Here is a 17,952-nt window from a genome sequence, read left to right on the forward strand (position 1 = left end):
TCCGTGTCCGTCAATAGGGGTGTCAAGATAGAGCCTTTAGTATGCTATAGTTTGCCTGTACCCTTCAATCAGGGGAATTTCACATGCATGTAGGAATCCACAGTCATCTTTTTGGGTACGGGGGGGGGGGGAGAGGGGGGGAAGTACTCAGAATTGATTGGAATTAATTTGCAAACTGGATACAATGAATTTAGGCTTGAATAGAGACTGGGAGTGGATGAGTCATTACACAAAGTAAAACTATTTCTGATGAAGTGAGCTGTAGCTCACGAAAGCTTATGCTCAAATAAATTTGTTAGTCTCTAAGGTGCCACAAGTACTCCTTTTCTTTTTGCGAATACAGACTAACACGGCTGCTACTCTGAAACCTATCATTATGCAAGGCACTGAATTTAGCCGTATAGAGTGGAAATCTATCAACTTCATGAAAAAACTCGTACAGATACAGACAGACATCATCTTCCTCTCCAAATGCAAACAGATGGACATCATACCAAAAGGACTGAAGGTAAAAAATCCATTACAATGTACATACCACACAGACTATGCTGACAGCTTGTGCCACACACTCTCAAAGAAACCGTGGAACCACCTGATCAACATCCTCTACAGCAAACAGGGAAAGATTAAGAATGAGCTCTCAAAACTGGATATTCTCATAAAGAATCAACCTTCCACACAAACTTCCTAGTGGCTGGACTTCACAAAAACTAGACAAGCCATCTACAACACACACTTTGCTTCTCTACAAAAGAAAAAGGACACCTAACTAGCTAAACTACTACATGCCACAAGGGGCCACAACAGTGGTTCCCGTAATCCACCCAGCAATATTGTTAATCTATCCAACTATACTCTTAACCCAGCAGAAGAATCTGTCCTATCTCGGGGCCTCTCCTTTTGCCCCTCCACCCCCACAAACATGATACAGTTCTGTGGTGACCTAGAATCCTATTTTCGATGTCTCTGATTCAAGGAATATTTCCAACACACCTCTGACCAACATATTAACCCACAGAGGCCTTCCTACCAAGACTACAAAAAGAAGGATTCTGGGTGGACTTCTCCTGAAGGTCGAAACAGCAGACTGGACTTCTACATAGAGTGCTTCCGCTGACGTGCACGAGCTGAAATTGTGGAAAAGCAGCATCACTTGCCCCTTAACCTCAGCGGTGCAGAACACAATGCCATCCACAGCCTCAGAAACAACTCTGACATCATAATCAAAAAGGCTGACAAAGGAGGTGCTGTCGTCGTCATGAATAGGTTGGATTATGAACAAGAGGCTACTAGGCAGCTCTCCAACACCACTTTCTACAAGCCATTACCCTCTGATCCCACTGAGAGTTACCAAAAGAAACTACAGCATTTGCTCAAGAAACTCCCTCAAAAAGCACAAGAACAAATCCGCACAGACACACCCCTGGGGCCCCGACCTGGGGTATTCTATCTGCTACCCAAGATCCATAAACCTGGAAATCCTGGACGCCCCATCATCTCAGGCATTGGCACCCTGACAGCAGGATTGTCTGGCTATGTAGACTCCCTCCTCAGGCCCTACGTTACCAGCACTCCCACCTATCTTCAAGACACCACTGACTTCCTGAGGAAGCTACGATCCATCGGTGCTCTTCCTAAAAACACCATCCTAGCCACTATGGATGTAGAAGCCTCTACACCAACATTCCACACAAAGATGGACTACAAGCCGTCAGGAACAGTATCCCCGATAATGTCACGGCTAACCTGGTGACTGAACTTTGTGACTTTGTCCTCACCCATAACTATTTCACATTTGGGGACAATGTATACCTTCAAATCAGCGGCACTGCGATGGGTACCCGCATGGCCCCACAGTATGCCAACATTTTTATGGCTGACTTAGAACAACACTTTCTCAGCTCTTGTCCCCTGATGCCCCTACTCTACTTGCGCTACATTGATGATATCTTCATCATCTGGACCCATGGAAAAGAAGCTCTTGAGGAATTCCACCATGATTTCAACAATTTCCATCCCACCATCAACCTCAGCCTGGACCAGTCCACACAAGAGATCCACTTCCTGGATACTATGGTGCTAATAAGCGATGGTCACATAAACACCACCCTATATCGGAAACCTACTGACCGCTATTCCTACCTACATGCCTCTACCTTTCATCCAGATCACACCACATGATCCATTGTCTACAGCCAAGCTCTATGATATAACTGCATTTGCTCCATCCCCTCAGACAGAGACAAACACCTACAAGATCTCTATCATGCATTCTTACAACTACAATACCCACCTGCTGAAGTGAAGAAACAGATTGACAGAGCCAGAAGAGTACCCAGAAGTCACCTACTACAGGACAGGCCCAACAAAGAAAAGAACAGAACGCCACTAGCCATCACCTTCAGCCCTCAACTTAAACCTCTCCAATGCATCATCAAGGATCTACAACCTATCCTGAAGGACGACCCATCACTCACAGATCTTGGGAGACAGGCCAGTCCTTGCTTACAGACAGTCCCCCAACCTGAAGCAAATACTCACCAGCAACCACACACCCCACAACAGAACCACTAACCCAATAACCTGTCCTTGCAACAAAGCCCATTGCCAACTGTGTCCACATATCTATTCAAGGGACACCATCATAGGGCCTAATCACATCAGCCACACTATCAGAGGCTCCTTCACCTGCGCATCTACCAATGTGATATATGCCATCATGTGCCAGCAATGCCCCTCCGCCATGTACATTGGTCAAACTGGACAGTATCTACGTAAAAGAATGAATGGACACAAATCAGACGTCAAAAATTATAACATTCAAAAACCAATTGGAGAACACTTCAATCTCTCCGGTCACTCGATTACAGACCTGAGGGTGGCTATCCTTCAACAAAAAAATTTCAAAAACAGACTCCAACGAGAGACTGCGGAATTGGAATTAATTTGCAAACTGGATACAATTAACTTAGGCTTGAATAGAGACTGGGAATGGATGAGTCATTACACAAAGTAAAACTATTTCTCCATGGTATTTCTTCCCCCCACCTCGCCCCCCACTGTTCCTCAGATGTTCTTGTTAACTGCTGGAAATAGCCTACCTTGCTTGTCACCATGAAAGGTTTTCCTCCCTCCCCCCCTGCTGCTGGTGATGGCTCATCTTAAGTGATCACTCTCCTTATAGTGCGTATGATAAAACCCATGTGTATGATAAAAAACATGTTTCATGTTCTCTGTGTGTGTATATCAATCTCCCCACTGTATTTTCCACTGAATGCATCCGATGAAGTGAGCTGTAGCTCACAAAAGCTTATGCTCAAATAAATTTGTTAGTCTCTAAGGTGCCACAAGTACTCCTTTTCTTTTTGCGAATACAGACTAACACGGCTGCTACTCTGAAACCTGAGAATTGTTATAGAAAGGCACTTTGTAACTGCAGGTTTAAATAATTCCTTTATGAGAAAAATGTTCAAGGATGTGATAGCTTTATGGTTTCTGAGTTTACCCAGAACTCTACACTCTTTATGTACACTCTGCATGCCTCCGCGTTCTGCATGACCCTAACCTTTGCACTAATAGCAAGAGGCCAAATCCTGCAGCCTTTATTCAGGCAATAGGAGTGTTGCTGCACTGGCGTTCTGCCAATGAAACCCAGAAAAGTCAGAAAAGCTGCTCAAAGGAGCAATAATAGAAATAGCATCTAAGTAACTCAGATGGGAGATACCACCAGATTCCAAAGACTCTGGACTCCCACCCAGCCTGTGTAGTTTCTCTGTGGGCTGCTGGAACTGATTAAACAGGAACAGGTAGAAATATCAAGACAAACAACAATTAGAGCTGCCAGTTCTATGCTTTCACGTCACCTTATTCACTACTTTCCTCAACTGTGCACATATCTGGTCTAAACCTAGTTCAAGGTTTAGCAGGAGTAGAACTGTTGCCACAACAGACTGCAATGCGCTGGCGTGTATGCATTTCTTTCTCATGAGTATACCCAGCTTTCATTAACCTTAATGGTTAATGCAGGCATAAATATGCTCCTAATGAAGCATGTTAAAGATGAAGAAAAAAACCAAACCCAACCAGTTACAAAGGTTTTAAATCTAGTTTAATCTAGTAGCAAGTTTTCTGGGTTGGCTCAGTCCTACAATCCTTGCAAAGGCAATTTTCAATGGGAGTTTTGCCCGAGTGATGAGTGCAGCACTAAGCTCTAGGTCAACCTTTATGTTTTTTAAAACCAATGTAACCAAAAGCTCTTTGAAGCTGCAGGAGCCTGAGAAATTGTCTAAAAACATCTGCTTCTATTTTTCTCCGATGTTTTTCACTGCTCTGAACAAAACCAACCAAATTTTCGTTAAAGAGGGGAGGAAGGATGATCTTGTGATGCAAACACTGGACTGCCATTCAGGAGAACTGGGATGAATGCTCAGTTCTGCCATAGACTTCCCCTAGCCCCTTGGGCAGGTCAGTAAAGGTCAAATTTTCAAGAGTCTCCTCTGGTTTTGGGTTATTTGCGTTTGGGCACTGACCTGCAGACGCTTGGGCAGGACTTTCAGAAGTGCTTAGCACCTATAGCTCCCTCTGATGTCAGGGTGAGGGCTTCTGAAAACCAAGACCAGTGAATGCCAAGCTGGGAACCCAAGAAACAAGTCACCCAACTTTACTAAATACTTTGAAAAATCTTGAAATCTCTGGATAATGATAATACTTCCCTATCTTGCAGGGGTATTGCAAGGAGCAATCAATAAACACCTGAAAGGCCTTCCGCTATTGTGGTGATGGGGCCTGTATATTTAAAGACATCAGTAGCCTGATCTACGGATTATGTATTAACTATATTGATTACTTAAGAATCCCCAGTTATCACTTTGAGGGTAGTCAGGTTCTTGTCCCAAGATCAGGCCCAATATTATTCAAATTATTATGTAGTTGTCACAGGTGTGCACAGTTGCAATCCTCACACTCCTCTGATACTTGTATAAAGATTCTAAACCCCAATGACTAGTAAATATTACCCAGTGAGGATGCCCTTGGAATGGACTGAGGGATCCTTACCCAGTTACAATTTCCATGGAGACCTAATGGTGGGAGACAGGTAGTCACCCACGAGGCCAAGTCTGATGGTCAGGACCAAGAGCACTCCTTTGTGTGTGTGTGTGTATATGTGTGTGTGTGAGAGAGAGAGTTTGTGTCTAAGTCTACTTATGCTGAGTTTTGGTCGACCACAACTGGGTTTGCAGAAATTTTGACTAACTTGACTTTACTCACCTTCAGCTTCTACTCTGAATGAGCTTAATTAAATTCTACTAGCTAGCCTAATACCAAATTTCTAACACTATACAATTAGCACGTAACACTATACATATGTACAGGTGTCCCTCCGCAAATAATTAACCCCTTAACCAGTTTCAACAATTACATAAAGAAGTCCCAAGAAAAAGCAGATGGGGGCAGGGGGGTGTGGGGGAGTCTGCTTCCTCTCTCTTTCCTCAATGGCTAATAACGGGCCTCTAGGTTCATTGCATTACTGCTGAATATAATGCAAAGCAGTGAGCATAATAATGGCAAGCTAGCCCTATGGGCTACACAAGTCATTTTAAAAGTGACTGGCACTTTGCATGCTAATCCTTAGCTCTGAACACATTTCTATAGAAACATGGGCCTGAGCCACACCTTTGGGATGCAGATCTGAACATCCCGCAAAGTTCCGTGTTTGAATACATGGTTTGGGTCAGATCCAATTGTAGTTTAAACTAAGGTGATATTAATGGAAAAACTAGAATCATGATGATAAAATGAATGGCTGTTGTGGGGAAGAAGACCGAATTATATCTGATTTCTTTATTTATAATCATACTTCACACATGATTCCTGGTGCCATTCATAAAGAAGTGGACAGGTTGGACAGCCAAGGGTTGCCATGGTGACCAGTTTAAGCTTATGTACTTGAAAGGAGCCATAGAGAATGAGAGTGTGTGAATCTGACATTTAAAAGGCTTTTATAGGGATAAGCACCCTTTTCAGCCTATTTCAAAAGTAGAAGCTCAAAGTAATATTACAAATTGCAAGCACTACTTAATGTTTCCTTCACAGCAAGGCTGAGCAATCTTTTATCATCTACTGCATGATGAAGAGATTGTTACAGGTTTCTTTTTTTAAAAAAGCTAATAAAGTAGATATCCTGCTGTTCAACCCAAGAGGTAGTTGTTTAATACGAGCATCACACTGTCGTCAAATAAAAATAAAGGTACTAAAACGGCAGGCCTAATGCTATGGGAGTTTCTCAGCAGAAATACATACAGATGCTGCCAATAATGTCTAGTGTCACATCTGTTTATATGCCTTCTGTAACCAATGATTTTAGTTTAGTATCCATTTATTGTGTGATGTTATGATTAATCAATGTTATTACATATATCTGTTGTATGTTAATTAGAGTTAATTTGTAGGATTATAAAAGTATAGGATTGATCAGTAGTTAGAGGAACCAAGTATTAGACATGAGTAAGACCAGCTGAAATGAAAGAACCTATAGGTTGAGACCTGAAAGACTTTAGCTTAGCTATTTTAGGCCTTGGATACAAGAAATGATGACATAAGTCATCAGAAAATAACCCGATGCCCTGAGATTATGGGAAAAGAGGTACCAAGTGGTAAAATTGCAAAAATTACTCAGAAGATTAGTATTAGATCATAAAAATACTGTAAAGGTGCATCTATCTCCGACATGTGTCATAACCACAAATTACAGGTTGTGCATCAATGCTAATGAGAATAAAGGGAATTTACCCAGCCAATAGAAAATTCAGGTCCCTTAAGTTTCGAGGGGACACAGACCAATCAGTGAGGGTAAAAAGGCAGTGTTAGTAACCGAGAGACATTGGTGTTGAACATGGTGTGCGTCCAGGAAGGGGCAAGTTGTGACAGAGGCAAGATGGTTTCCTGGACTTTGAGCACTCGCATTTTCCCAAGATGTGCAGCTCTGCTTTGGAGCCCTCGTAAATCGGTCTGCCTTTTGCACGTGCCTGGGAAATGCTATCAACCCCCAAATGCTTCTCTCTACTGAGAGCTAACTCTGAATGACTCATGTTATTTATTCACAGCAAAAAAACTCCAAAACATAAGGGCAGGATTTTTTGACCAATCATCTGCCAAAGTCCACAGCAGCTCTTGTCTAGGGAATTCTAACTGCACACTGAGGCATAGCGCTATCTTGGTGCTACTTTCCCCCCCATCTACCTTCAGCTGCATCCTTCAATCCATGCAACAGCAGCCTGATGTTGATCACGTCTGTTTCTTCTCAGACATTAAACTAGAGGAGATACAGGATTGGCACTGTCTTTACATGTAGCAGATGTAGATTTTGCCTCTCATTCTTCCAGAGACTTATTTTCTTGTTGCTCCTAATTCTGCTTTGTTAGACAGAATTTATCTCCTGAAAATACATGGGATGCTAAAATCAAGGGTAGAGATCCAGAAAACCCGCTGGTGCTGCTCCCTGTTGAAATTGCTACGTAACAGAGGGGCTTACACTGAGATTTCCTTCCTGCATCTATGGCCCCTTGAAGGCTCTATTCCCTGGACTGATGTTGTTGGACGCACTAGCCAGTATTTCCAAACAACGCAACACACTGCAAATGGTGTTAAACCTATTTAAAAAAAAAATAAAAATAAGAGGAACCTCATTGCAAATGATTGCATTCAACTTGATGCTGAAAAGCTATTTGTTCCTCACCCACCTGGTTTGCTTCCTTCCAACACTTCCACCATCAGCACTGAGGAGGGTCACTGAAAAAATAAAGGTTTCAGAGTAGCAGCCATGTTAGTCTGTGTCCGCAAAAAGAACAGGAGTACTTGTGGCACCTTAGAGACTAACAAATATATTTGAGCATAAGCATGCATCCGATGAAGTGGGCTGTAACCCACGAAAGCTTATGGTCAAATAAATTTATTAATCTCTAAGGTGCCACAAGTACTCCTGTTTTTTTTGAAAAAAATAAAAATCAGGATTGAATACATATAGAGCACTGATTTGGTATTCCAAATGGGTGCAACTTACAGAGCCTGGTGGAAATTCAGAAGAGGTGTAGTAGGCAGAAGAACAGGAGGTTATAAGATAAAGATTCTTTTATTCCTCAGACGTAGACCCTGGGTTGGGGAATTTGTGTTATAACAGCAAACTCTAGCTGGAAGAAATGATGCATCCATCGCAGGGTCATTTAGAATGCAGCATGAGCTTCATCTAGTGGCAAAACAGAGTAGTGTTTGGAGTTTTCCCCTCCTAGGAAGCACTTCCACTTGTATTTTCCAGCAGCAGGAAGGCCACAGCATTTAGAGTTGAAATTAGATTTCTTCCTCTTGAAGCTAGTTCTCATCTCAAGCTATATAACCATTCTCTCCGACCATGGAAATCACAACAGAACCATTTTGGGCCTTTCATTAATCATCATTAGGTCAACATTGTGCATCACAGAACATGTTTTTACATAATACGTGGCCATGTTATTGGTTGATTTTTCAGTAGCTCTGCGTCAGTGAGGATCAGAATCCCATTGTGCTGTGCAAAACATGAGTGAGAGGCATCCTGCTATAGAGCCCTGCCCCAGAGTCAGCCCCACATGCACAGAAGCAACTCACCAGCCTGTTCCCCTGTGACGGGGTGTACAATCCCCGCCCCAGGCAAGAAGGGGTTAAGGAGCAACTGTGGGTGCAGGCAGTCCTGCCCCATCACATCTGCATGGCATCTGCCAGTCTTGTAAGAGGAGCCTTGAAAGGGAGAAGCTCCAGTTAGGGGCCCATCCCTGAGAGGTGGACAGACCTCTCCCCACTTGCTACTAGGAAGGAGACTCCAGTAGGAGGAGGCTGGCTTGCTGAACCTCCTGAACCTGGGGACTAATTGGGGAAAAAGGAATCGGTTGAAGGAGCAGCAAACTGAGGCCCAACAGCTGGTCCACATTACAAGTCCAGCTGCATGGAAGGGAGCTGTGACTCTCCTGTCTTGGGGAGAAGAGATGGAGAGAGGCCTGAACCACAACCCCAGCTCCAGGAGGAGGACTGGGGATGCCAGAAGGAGTGTTTGAAACACAGTCCAGCTACAGCTGGAGAGGCTGGGAGCAGCTTGGCAGAAGCTCCTCAATAACCAACTGGGAAGAAGCCACAAAGCTTTGTGGGAATATCAGCATTCACAGGCCTGGGGAAGATGCTGACAAGCAAGGAAGTGTAGGAGAAGCCCAGGGGAGTGGCGGGGAACTGAAGGAACAATCCTTAGCTGCCTAAAACGGGATCCCTGGACTGAAACTCAGGGGAGAGGGTGGGCCTGGGTTTCCCTACTTCTCCCCCAGTCCAAAAGAAGAAGGGCTTGTTCTTGACTTGTTCTTGATAGAGGTCAAGAACAACAAGCCCCAGATCCAGGCCGAGGGACCGGCATGGAGACTACTAGACTTTGGGTTTTTCCTGGCTTTTGGACTGGACTCTGAATTACCTTGAAAGAGGTGAGACTCAAGAGTGACGTAGTCAGAGGAGGTCCTAGTCACGAAGCAAAGGGGCCATTCACAGGCCTGGCAATGTCTCTGATTCTATGATATTGGCTCTTAAGCTTCCCTTGTCTGTCTGTCACCCCTTCATGGAAATGGGACCTTTTACAGTCCAGCTGCCTGAGGTCTCCAGGACTAGTGCTGACCCCCACCCCAGGCTCTCCAACAGCTTAAACACACCCTGTCCAAGAGCTCCTGGGTTACAGTGCATCTCTCCAGGGGCAAGTGATTGTAGAAGCACATAACACACAGGATTTGCAAAGGTTTCTAACACAATTACTCTTTATTTTAGCTAGCACAAGAAATACACAGATCTAGACAAAAATAAAACACCTGTACACCATCCCTGCCTCAGTTTTCTCTCCGTTCGTGGACATTCTCACAGTTTTCTCACCGTTCGTGGTCAGAGTCTTCTAGGGAATCCAAGATCCCCTTCCTGCCATGGCTTCTCTTCCACATCATTGAATCTCCATCTCTTTCTTTCTCTCTCCTGAAGTCAGCTTCCTTCTTTCTTGACTGGTCCTGCAGTCAAACAAGGCCTGTCCCTTGTGAAAGCATTCTTCTTTGTCAGCTGTTGTGGTTTTAAAGGCTAGCACTAATACCTAGTTCCTTTGTTTTCCCTTCCTGGGGAAATTCAACTGCTTCAAACCCCAGCCCTCTGCAGAGAAGTTGGAGAAAACTGATTTCACTTAGGATGGGGCCATCCCATTGTCCTAAGGTGTTCCCATTTGAATGAGAACTGTTCATGTGAATGATTCTCCATTGTCCCTGGTCTGGGAGGGATGTGATAGAAGCCCTGACAGTAGATGGCTGATTCCACTGAGGCATTCAGTAGTACAGCAATTTTGTAAAATCAGCCAGAACTCATAAATTATATGTAGATACCCCCCCTTCAAATCCTCACAGAAAGGAAAGCAGTGTTGACAAAACAAGCGACAGAGGAAGAAGGAAGGGGGAGGGTAAATGAGAAGCTCATTTTAGCCATGTTTCATTCAAGGAGTGGCAGGATGCCTAGAAACAGATGTCAGAGCCAGGCCAAGATGTTGGATGGGATGGAAGAAGGCAGGTCAGGATGGAGAGGTAGATGTGACTCATTGGCAGTAAGGTGGCAGTCAAAGTCATGCAAGCAGGTAAGATCACCTACAGATAGGGGGAAGAAAAGGGTGTCAGTTATGTAGCCCTGGGGGACATCCACACAACATTGACAGGGCAGCCTCATGGAAGATGTTTCAATTAGGGAATGGCTGACTGTTTCAAAAGATGTCGAGAAGGAAGAGGATGAAGTAGCAACAATGAGACTTGGGCAGGAGGAAGTCATTAGAGACTTTAGGGAAAGCAGTTTCATTGGAGTGGAGAGAACAGAAGCTATATTGGAATGGGTCAAGAATAGAGTTGGATGAGAAGAACATAAGGCAGCTGTTGAGGACAGCACGATCAACTAGTTTGGAGTTTCAAGGACAGCAGTGTTACTGTATGGCACAAATTTTGCTATGGAGATTATAATAGGAGGGCATTTCAATTATAGCACGATCCAGTTCCTAGAAAGGGCAGACTATATACAGAAACCAGTAGACTCCATACTGCTAGCACTTAAAGAAGGCTTTGCAGCCTACAACCTTGGCTTTGGATGAGGAGCACACAGTGCATCCAGGGCTGTGGTGGGGTGGGCAAAGGTGCCTTTGAGTCATCTCCTGTGGTCCTGGGCAGGTTGTGCTCTGGGTGTAAATAAGAGCAGCCTGATGGAAATGGAGGCAAGAGAAGATGAAGTGACTTGCCACACAGTGAGTCAGTGATGGAAAAGCAAATAAAATGAGGGAAAATGGCAGTTCCTCTGTGAGTTTTGCTCCTCACGGCCTTTGGGGACCTTGGACGCCCTCCCTCCCTGGGGTCTTCCTGGGGACAATAGCCTTACTGTGTTTTAAAAAAAAGCCTCACTTTCACAGCATGAAACCAACTTCCTGTCCAGAACATCTTGGCAGGTTAAGATACTTGGGATGTTGATCCTGAAATTCATTCTGCACCTCAAGAAAATGTTTACTATCATGAAAAAGAAGAATGTTTTTCATCAATCACTCCACTGCCGGGCATCCAGTAGAAGCAATGTCGGGCTCTTACCCAATGAAAAGAGAGAGCAGGCAGTGCTGTTTCCTTGTCCTTGGTATTTTGCAACTGCCTGTTCATCTCTCTGCATTCTGTGCAGGGCTAAGTTATCATTGGCTGCACTTTATTATGCTTCTCAGTGTTTCCCCTCTAAATCCTGACATCTGAATTCTAAAACAAAGGTGATCCCTTGACACAGGAATTTTTCCAAAACAGGAGCACAATTCATTATTCTAGCTTCAAAATAGATGGTGTGTTGAGGATAAAACCATGCAAGTTTGATTTGTACAGGCTAATAAAGGAGAAAGCAAATAACTAGGAGGCAATGGATTATTAAATAAGGTGATAGGAGAAACAAGGTGTCAAAATACCAAACTCTGACCTTAGAATGTGGACCTGGTCTTCTAACCCAGACAAAAGTCTTTGAGTGGAAAAATCCAGGGACTCATCCTGTTTCCATTGAAGTTAATGGGAGCTTTGCTATTGGCTTCAGTGGGCTTGATACCTACACATTGTTGTTAACATGTCTAGGGCATGATTCTGCTCCCAGTGCAGTCGTTGGGAAACTCCTGTGGAGTTCCATGGATCATGGCCAGGCCATCTGTTGGTAGCCTGACAAGGTAATGAGGTCATTAGCTCACCAGCTGGAGAACCCAGGAAGTGGGCAGTATAAAAGGCTAACCCACGGAGCAGAAAGGGTCTCCTCACAACTGCTGCTATATGGTTGCACCATACCTGGAGCTTAATGAGGAGACAAACAAAAACACGTGGTAAAGGTACCTTGGTGGACCAGTGTGCTGCTTAATTCACCAAAAGGGCTTACTAGCCAGAGGTTTTGTGGAGTGGAAGGGGAAACCCATTCAAAGTATTTGAATTACAAACGGCACCTTTAAAATCAGGTGATTGACAATCATTAACAAAGCACAAATGAAAACAAGTCAAGAATGTTTCTTCTTGTAAAACCTGGTCTGACCACAGCACTGGAGCTGGGATCTCTTGAGATGTCATGCCTGCTTTGACACAGATTTCTTTTCTGGTCTCAGCAAATCCCTGAGAGTGAAATTCTCCGCTGGTAGAGAGGGTCCATCCATCACTGGGTGCAAGAAAACAATATGTGTTTTAATACAACTAAGTGCATATAGCTAGGAACAAAGAATATAGGCCATGCTTACAGGATGGAGGACTCTATCGTTGGAAGAAATGACTCAGAAAAAGATTTGGGGGGCAGCTGAACATGGGCCCCCAGTGTGATACTGTGGTCAAAAGGGCTAATGCGATCCTGGGATGCATAAACAGGGGAATCTCAAGTAGGAGTAGAGAGGTTATTGGCACTAATGTGACCGCTGGTGAATTACTGTATCCACTAATGGTGCTCACAATTCAAGAAGGATGTTGATAAATTGGAGAGGATTCAGAGAAGAACCACGATTAGATTGAAGGATTAGAAAACCTGCCTTATAGTAATAGACTGAAAGAGCTCAATCTATTTAGCTTAATAAAGAGAAGATTAAAGAATAACTTGATTACAGTCTATAAGTATCTGCAAGGAGAACAAATATTTAAATAATGGGCTCTTCCATCTGGCAGCGAAAGGTATAACATGATCCAATGGCTGGAAGTTGAAGCTAGACAAATTCTGACCGGAAATAAAGTGTACATTTTTAAAAGTGAGGGTCATTAACCATTGGAACAATTTACCAAGGGTTGAGATGGAATCTCCATCACTAACTGTTTTAAAATCAGGATTGGATGTTGTCAAGGTTCCTTCCCCACTCTGTACTCTAGGGTACAGATGTGGGGACCTGCATGAAAACCTCCTAAGCTTACTTTTACCAGCTTAGGTTAAAACTTCCCCAAGGTACAAACTATTTTACCTTTTGCCCTTGGACTTTCGCTGCCATCACTAAACATCTAACTGGGTTTATTATTGGGAAAGAGTCATTTGGAAATGTCTTTCTCCCCAAAATCATCACCAAAACCTTGCACCCCCATTCCTGGGGAAGGTTTGATAAAAATCCTCACCAATTTGCATAGGACCCAAACCCTTGGATCTTAAGAACAATGAAAAAAACATTCAGTTTCTTACAAGAAGAATTTTAATAGAAGAAAAAGTAAAAAGAATCATCTCTGTAAAATCAGGATGGTAAATACCTTACAGGGTAATTAGATTCAAAACATAGAGAATCCCTCTAGGCAAAACCTTAAATTACAAAAAGACACAAAGACAGGAATATCTATTCCATTCAGCACAGCTTATTTTCTCAGCCATTTAAAGAAATCAGAATCTAACGCATCTCTAGCTAGATGACTTTCTAAGTTCTAAGACTCCATTCCTGTTCTGTCCCCATGAAAGCATCACACAGACAGCCCCAGACGCTTTGTTTCTCCCCCGCCCCAACTTTGAAAGTATCTTGTCTCCTCAAATTTATGACAGATGTTTTTCAAAAAGGTCTGATCTAGGAATTATTTTGGAACATTGTCTGGCCTGTGTTATATGAGACCTAATTCACGACTTGCTGCACTAGACTATACCACCTTGCTAGACTTAACACCTTCACACAGATGACCTTTCTGCTGAGGCTGGGATTTTTTTCTCCAGAGGCCTAGGGCATTAGATGCTTGTATATCAACTGAAAAAAATCCTAACTCAGTTAGGCTCCTTTGAGTATTGTATGCTGAGATTCAGTTCACTGTGACCAATCTGCTTAGTGACAGTCAGTGGCCTAACAGCTCATTCAAAAAAGCACTTGTGAGCAATAAGATCCAGGAGGATAGCACTTGCAGTGTTTAGATGCCATGACAAAGCCATGAGAGAGCCTCAGAGTGACTGAAAATGTCCCCCTGGCTAGATTCACAAAAGGACTTTGGTGCCTAAATCCCAGAATCAGGCTCCAGTGGGATTCACACAACCCCCCTCTCAGCTGCCCCTGAACTCTGTAGGTGCCTAACAAAAAAAAGCACTTGGCACCTATGTTTTGCAGTAAAGGTTCTATAGGCACCTGTTTCTGCTTCTACACATGCACACTGCATCTCCACGCCAGGTACCCAGATGCCTAAACCCCAGTGCTGCAGTGCACAAAATGGGGAAAGATGGGTGTTCTGCTGCCTGATTCACCTACAGGGCCCCATTGAATAAGCATGCTCAGACTTCACCTACTGGATTGGGCCCCCATAGATAAGCTTACACAAAGCAGAGGTGGAGGAGCAGCTTCCTTGTAACTTTCAGTCCAGTGGCTAGGATGCTCACCTGGGATATGGATAGCACCCAGTTCAAGTTCTCTCTCTGCCTGAGGAGAAGGGATTTGAACTAGGATCTGCTACCTCTCAGGTGTGTCACCGTGCCCTAACCGCAGGCTACAGCAGTGGCGCTCAACCTTTCCAGCCTACAGTCCCCCTTCCAGGAGTCTGATTTGTCTTGCATACCCCCATGTTTCACCTCACTAAAAAACTACTTGTATACAAAATCAAACATAAAAATACAAAAGTGTCATGGCATACTATTACTGAAAAATTGCTTCCTATCTCATTTTTACCATATCATTATAAAATAAATCACTTGGAATATAAATATTGTACTTCCATCTCAGTGTATAGTATATAGAGCAGTATAATCAAGTCATTGTATGAAATGTTAGTTTGTATTGATTTCACTGGTGCTTTTTATATAAAAAAACTCAAGACACAGGTAACAGCTCTGTGAGTGGATTGTAACCTCTTTGGGGAAGGGACTGTCTTTTTGTTCTGTGTTTGCACATGCCCCTGTATCTCTCAACAGTTGCAGCTGATTGGCCATCTCCCTTGCTGAGAATAGCGGGGATGCATCCAATTGCTTTCCCGGAGGTAGGGGCTTCCCTACTTGTGCTTTTGGAATCACCCTATTTTTGATGGGGATGGTGGGAACGGGCAGGTGAATGTCACCTTTAGACAATATTCATTTGAATCCTTTCCTGGGTTGCAAAATGACCAGTTTTGGGGGCAGGAGAATTCAGCATCACAATGTTTTGTAATGCAGAGGTGTAATGTAATGGTGTGGGGGAAGATAAGCGTGAGTTTTGGAAGCCAAAACCTTACCATCCCAACTGCAGGGAAGGGTACTTGTCCTCTGCCTCCCCTATCTCAGGGCACTAGGGAACTGGAAAGAGCCAGGCTGTCATTAGCTGGGTCTCCCCCTAGCTGCTTCATGGAGACCATGGAGGAGACCAGAGTGAGGTAATACAGTATTATCTCCACCCTGGGTTTCTGTGCAGCAATTCCTGGGCTCTCCAGGGAATTGTACCACGGAGAGCAGCATCTCTGTTGACTGACACCCTTTATTTGGGGGCATTTCATCCCAGCACCCAAGCTGAGTCTTGTGCAGGACTTCAAAGAGGTGGGTGGGCGGTATCAGAAACACGGCATAGCTAAGTCCGGATCCAAACCCAAATAAAACCAATGGGCATCTTTCCATTGGCTTTGATGGGCTTGGAATCAGTTCCATATTGCAGCGGATCTGAAAAGTCAGTGCTAATACACACCTGGCTTCCTGCTTCCGCTCCAGTGTCTCCATCAGAATTCTTCTCCAAGAGGACAATTAACCTGAGTGATTGTTCTTTTAATAACTTGGAGTGGTTTTAAAACAAGAGTCTCGTCCAATCTGAGATCCTGTTTTCATATGGGGCTAGTCTGCTTGGCCAGGTGCACACCTCCCACAATGAGATGTGGGAGTAAGACCGTGGGAGTTGGGCCAGCTGAAGCAATGTGTGTGACAACCTGCTTACTCCTCTTTTCTCAAATAGCAGGCAGGGAATGGGTTATTCCTTGGCTCCGCCTCCACAATGTACTGGCCAGCACCATGTACTGGTGCATCAAGGGTAGCAATTTACTAATGGCATAGGATAGCAGTTAATTACAACTCCCTGGGACCTATGAGGCTGCATGCAGGGCTGTCCTTATGCATACCCAGCATACGAGGCTGCATAGGGCACCCAAAAATTTGGAAAAAAGAAAAGGAGTACCCGTGGCACCTTAGAGACTAACAAATTTATTAGAGCATAAGCTTTCGTGAGCTACAGCTCACTTCATCGGATGCATTCGATGAAGTGAGCTGTAGCTCACGAAAGCTTATGCTCTAATAAATTTGTTAGTCTCTAAGGTGCCACGGGTACTCCTTTTCTTTTTGCGAATACAGACTAACACGGCTGCTACTCTGAAACCCAAAAATTTGGGGCACCCTGGGGTCTTAGTGTCCACCTTTCTGCCTCTTTCTATCCCTATTCTGACCCTTCCTGCAGGCTCCAACAGCTGGCTGCTGCAGCCTGGTGAATCTTCCTCAGGAGGGGATCTAGTACTTGAAAGTGAAAAAAGCCTCCAGCCTGCCAGACCTATTAGTGCAACATTGAAACTGTTAAAGAGCCATTCAAGTGGTAATGAAGCCATTTAACAGGCATTTGCCAATCCCCAAGTATATACTCAAAAAGAAAAGGAGTACTTGTGGCACCTTAGAGACTAACAAATTTATTAGAGCATAAGCTTTCGTGAGCTACAGCTCACTTCATAAGCTTATGCTCTAATAAATTTGTTAGTCTCTAAGGTGCCACAAGTACTCCTTTTCTTTTTGCGAATACAGACTAACACGGCTGCTACTCTGAAACAAGTATATACTGTCCGTTTCTGAATTTACTGACAAAAACAGTTGTGCATTACTGTAATATTTATTCAGAACATGTAAGTCTACAGGACCTTAGTTTAAAATTTGCTTTAAAAATATTTCATTAGTGTGTTGCTGAAGATTATAAAATCACATCTCTAAAAAATCCTTGCATAGATTTTTAGATGTACAATCTGAGTATTCATCTTTAGCCTTAAATGCTTGGATCCTCAGACATATAGTTTTTTAAATAAATTCTTCAAAAGACCACCCTTATCTAAAATACACATGTGGGCCCGGGCTGCCATCAGATATAGGGGCACCAGTTTAATAATACTGCATAGGGCCCCATAAATCCTAAGTTTCAGAGTAGCAGCCATGTTAGTCTGTATCCGCAAAAAGAAAAGGAGTACTTGTGGCACCTTAGCGACTAACAAATTTATTTGAGCATAAGCTTTCGTGAGCTACAGCTCACTGCATCGGATGCATTTGGTGGAAAATACAGTGGGGAGATTTATATACACACACTGAGAACATGAAACAATGGGTTTTATCATACACACTTCAGAGTAGCAGCCGTGTTAGTCTGTATTCGCAAAAAGAAAAGGAGTACTTGTGGCACCTTAGAGACTAACAAATTTATTAGAGCATAAGCTTTCGTGAGCTACAGCTCACTTCATCGGATGCATTTGG

The 17,952-nt window shown here is 43.6% G+C and overlaps 1 long non-coding RNA gene across 1 annotated transcript; it reads right to left on the bottom strand.

The window, feature by feature from the left end:
* Window positions 1–3,368: 3,368 nt before the first annotated feature.
* LOC122461185 lies at window positions 3,369–15,202 on the bottom strand. The gene is made up of 3 exons (XR_006282972.1): window positions 14,992–15,202; window positions 8,182–8,186; window positions 3,369–3,402 (listed from the first exon to the last, which is right to left on the bottom strand). It is a non-coding gene; the product is annotated as an uncharacterized LOC122461185 (long non-coding RNA).
* Window positions 15,203–17,952: the final 2,750 nt, after the last annotated feature.

This window comes from Dermochelys coriacea, chromosome 7 (genome assembly GCF_009764565.3).
Source record: "Dermochelys coriacea isolate rDerCor1 chromosome 7, rDerCor1.pri.v4, whole genome shotgun sequence".
NCBI classification, from domain to species: domain Eukaryota; kingdom Metazoa; phylum Chordata; order Testudines; family Dermochelyidae; genus Dermochelys; species Dermochelys coriacea.